Here is a 5,107-nt window from a genome sequence, read left to right as displayed (position 1 = left end):
CGATATCTGTGGCTATATTAAAACTCAATGCTAACGCCGCTGCTCTCGGTCGTTCAGTGAAGGTCGTCGGCCACTGCCTGAAATGTGTTAGCCTCAGCACACTCTTGACGCTGTGGATCTCAGAATATTGAATTCCCTGACCATTTCCTAAATGGCTGCGACCTTGCTTCTAGCTCCAACAACCATTCTGCATTCAAAATTGTTAATTCCCGTCGTAAGTCCATAATCACGCGGGAAACCTTTTCACCTTACCGCCTGTGAACAAATTACAGCTCTGCAAATGCACTGCCCTTCTATACGTTGTGAACGCGGTAGCACCGCCATCTGTAAATATGCACATTGCTATCCTATGGATTTTATCACTGCAGTGTATGTTAGTTACCTGCCAGCAAAGAAAAACAGCACGCATAACTAGAATGTTTCGATGCGCTAAATGTCTAAAGATATGGGGTTCCATTCATAAGACGAAATCAGGGTAGATGAACGGATGGAAGGTGTTTCGAGATTGCGATCTATGAAATTACAGTGCTTTTTAATCAGAATCTCTCTATCTATCCATCTATCTATCTTTCTCATTCTCTGCCGCTTCCAAGCTGTTTGGCTGTCTTTCTCATTCTATTTCTGGACGCGCATGTATATATGTGGGTGTCTAACACACAGATTCAATGTCCATGTCATTGCTGAAATAAGCTCACTTTCAAGAGGAACTGTTCACGAAATGTCTCCGGTCTAACCTGAGGAAGCTGGTCATTAGTTACTAAGGATGTTGAACAGCACCTTTATGGGGGGTCAATATTGAAACAATAGAAGAAGGATGTGGATAAAATTCTAACCCTTTGTGATACTAGTTTTCTAATATTCATTCAACTGCTCTGAAATACATTAATTTTCACATTCACGCCAACTATTAAAATTTAGAACTGTTGATGTGAGATAGAAATAAAATACACTCCTGGAAATGGAAAAAAGAACACATTGACACCGGTGTCTCAGACCCACAATACTTGCTCCAGACACTGCGAGAGGGCTGTACAAGCAATGATCACACGCACGGCACAGCGGACACACCAGGAACCGCGGTGTTGGCCGTCGAATGGCGCTAGCTGCGCAGCATTTGTGCACCGCCGCCGTCAGTGTCAGCCAGTTTGCCGTGGCATACGGAGCTCCATCGCAGTCTTTAACACTGGTAGCACGCCGCGACAGCGTGGACGTGAACCGTATGTGCAGTTGACGGACTTTGAGCGAGGGCGTATAGTGGGCATGCGGGAGGTCGGGTGGACGTATCGCCGAATTGCTCAACACGTGGGGCGTGAGGTCTCCACAGTACATCGATGTTGTCGCCAGTGGTCGGCAGAAGGTGCACGTGCCCATCGACCTGGGACCGGACCGCAGCGACGCACGGATGCACGCCAAGACCGTAGGATCGTACGCAGTGCCGTAGGGGACCGCACCGCCACTTCCCAGCAAATTAGGGACACTGTTGCTCCTGGGGTATCGGCGAGGACCATTCGCAACCGTCTCCATGAAGCTGGGCTACGGTCCTGCACACCGTTAGGCCGTCTTCCGCTCACGCCCCAACATCGTGCAGCCCGCCTCCAGTGGTGTCGCGACAGGCGTGAATGGAGGGACGAATGGAGACGTGTCGTCTTCAGCGATGAGAGTCGCTTCTGCCTTGGTGCCAATGATGGTCGTATGCGTGTTTGGCGCCGTGCAGGTGAGCGCCACAATCAGGACTGCATACGACCGAGGCACACAGGGCCAACACCCGGCATCACGGTGTGGGGAGCGATCTCCTACACTGGCCGTACACCTCTGGTGATAGTCGAGGGGACACTGAATAGTGCACGGTACATCCAAACCGTCATCGAACCCATCGTTCTACCATTCCTAGACCGGCAAGGGAACTTGCTGTTCCAACAGGACAATGCACGTCCGCATGTATCCCGTGCCACCCATCGTGCTCTAGAAGGTGTAAGTCAACTACCCTGGCCAGCAAGATCTCCGGATCTGTCCCCCATTGAGCATGTTTGGGACTGGATGAAGCGTCGTCTCACGCGGTCTGCACATCCAGCACGATCGCTGGTCCAACTGAGGCGCCAGGTGGAAATGGCATGGCAAGCCGTTCCACAAGACTACATCCAGCATCTCTCCGATCGTCTCCATGGGAGAATAGCAGCGTGCATTGCTGCGAAAGGTGGATATACACTGTACTAGTGCAGACATTGTGCATGCTCTGTTGCCTGTGTCTATGTGCCTGTGGTTCTGTCAGTGTGATCACGTGATGTATCTGACCCCAGGAATGTGTCAATAAAGTTTCTCCTTCCTGGGACAATGAATTCACGGTGTTCTTATTTCAATTTCCAGGAGTGTATTTAACTGTCACGGTAATGTGGTGGGCTGCTGATTTCCAAAAAAAAAAAAAAAAAGAAGGTTAATTCACGTACCGCAGCATTAGACTCTCGTATTGTGAGCCAAAATATTTTGTACTAATACTATATAATTATGCGCATGAGAATACGTGTGGTAAGGTAGTAGTAATAAGTGATGTGCTATCCAATAAAATCATTTATCTTTACTTGGCTCTAGTCCATTGACCATTTACGACTATTTTCGTTGTGGAACACGTTTGTCGGTGGCTGTTGTTTGTCCTCCATTGCAGTGTGCTTTCTGACTGAGATAAATCAAATGTAGCAAGCGACAGACTTTCGTCTACACAAATTTAGAGAGTGGGTCTCAGGTAGAAACTGAGTCCCCAACTGAAGCTTAGCACCCGTACTGAACTTTCCAGGACAGAAAACGGGCGACGTGCGGCGTGTGCGCCAGACAAAGAGCACATCAGCGGCGTCACCAACTATTCTCCGTCTCTCACTCTCTCTCTCTCTCTCTGTCTGTCTGTCTGTGTGTGTGTTTGTGTGTGTAAAGCGCTTCGTGTAGCCACCTTCAGGTGCATACCGCTCCCGGCTACGAATATACTTGCAGGCGCTATCGGAAGAGAAGCGGTCATAGAGGCATTCCTTCATTGTAGTCGGGTACAATACATTTCATCTTCTTCGAAGGACTGTCGGCAGATGCAGGGCGGCCTGACTATTTGTTCCGATCGCTGAAAAAATGTAGAATGTGTAATCGAAATTCTCGTCGAGGAACAGAAAAACAAACTAAATGCTAAATGACATTCTTTCGACAGCGAACAACTGAAGAGAAAAATCCAGACAGCATTTTTTTCAGTGAATAAAACTGATATATGCATTCGTTCCAAGAACTAATAAATTCTTAGTGACAATGGCATGTTCGCTCTCTTCTATTCAGCTATACATTTTGGGCGAGTCCGTAGCAAAAGCAGGACGGGTCGCTTTTGTTGACTGTCTCCCTGTGAACGTAATACAACCCAAAATAGTTAGATATTGAACTAAATTATAAATTACAGATTGTCCTTCCTGAATTTTTTTCTCATTAATTTTAGTACCACAGTCTATTGCTAATTTTACTCACTCAGCTCACTCGGACAAGACATTTAATAAGTGGTAATGGACTGTACGCAAGTACTCCAGCTGATCTTACATACTCTAGATAGGCATGAGTTGTGCGCAAGTGTGAAATATCAGAAACTAACCTCAGTTTACACTTCTGAAGACTTTAATGCACCGTCTTAAGTAATGATTCAGCTACTCTACCAGCTACATCCGCTTGATCCGATTTCTAAACCTCTCGAAACCGCAATGGAGCTTAACTGTTTCCCTGTTTTCCACTAAATAAGTAGTGAATCATCGAAATACATCAATTTTAGATTATTCAAATAAGTGAAACGAGATTCGGCTCCAGCAAGAGCAGCCAGATACGTTTTTCACTGAGGTCTGTTTTATTGTCGTTTTTCTAAAAAGCTTGACATTATACTAACAGCCTTATCACTTCGAAGTATTCTCTCCCTTTTTCTTTGTTGCTTTTAGTGATGGTTGGGATTTCGGTATAAGAATGCGCGTATGTATTCTCGTGTGTGTTTGTGTGTGAGTGTGTGTGTGTGTGTGTGCGTGTGTCTGTGTGTGTGTGTGTGTGTGTGTGTGTGTGTGTGTGTGTGAAAGAGAGACAGAGTCGCTGAGTGATTAGAGAGAGAGATTCGCTTTTAACGCTCATTAACAACAACCAACAACCGAAGATATCACGTTGACCAGAGACTGGCAGGCTAGAGATTTACAGGGACACACAGAATAAAAACTTTCTTTTGTATAAGGAGAAAAATTCGCCTCTCAACCAGTTTAAGTAACAATGGTTTGTTAGCTGCACATGTATGAGTAATTAACTGTCGGAACAGTACTTTCCGTTATGACGTGCAGCTCACTGCTTTTATTTCTAGTAATGGACCTACAATAGGATTTATTTGACCTTGTAATGTAATAGCTGTCTAAAATATAATGTGAAATGAGTTCTTTCTGAAACTATTATGTCTGCTGCAATCACAAAAAAGAGCGGTTTTTATATCTATCGGTACAAATTTTCATTGACGTCATTCAAATATACTACCGAAGACGGTTCTTATTCGCAGCCACGAATACATTTTCTCTGTTTGATTAATAGAGAAATATTGCCCTCGGAACTATAATAAAATTCAAGTTGTATTTAATATTTTATATGCGTTGCTTTGTCTCGTTACAGTGCTTAACAAAATAATTAATTAAATCACCCACGTAAATATGGATTAATAAGTCATGCTTGCAGTTTACTGATACGAATTATTTACAGAAGAAAGAAACTGGTGGTTGGAATCGATCTTACGAAAGATCAGTATAGGTTCTGATGAAATGTAGAAGCACGCGAAACCTATTTATCGCAGAAAATTATCTGAGGAAAGGCATTTAAAGATATTAACTGGATCACAGGCGACGAAATTCTGAAGGTAGCAAGAGTAAATTACTAGGAGCCCAAAATTATCTACAGCTTGCACTGCAACCAGAAACGAAGTACTATCGTGTTCCAGAATATCCGAGCGACCTGTATTGGGTTCCGCCTGATTTGTATGCAACCCGCAATACTTAGTTTTGTTGCGGGTCCCCCAATCGCTTTTCGGTACAGTCGTTTGACTACGCAAAATAGGTACCACAAGAGACTGGCTAAC

The sequence above is a fragment of the Schistocerca gregaria genome, chromosome 4, assembly GCF_023897955.1.
Source record: "Schistocerca gregaria isolate iqSchGreg1 chromosome 4, iqSchGreg1.2, whole genome shotgun sequence".
Lineage (NCBI taxonomy): Eukaryota > Metazoa > Arthropoda > Insecta > Orthoptera > Acrididae > Schistocerca > Schistocerca gregaria.
The sequence above is the reverse complement of the archived record's forward strand: the minus strand, read 5'-3'. Positions refer to the sequence as shown.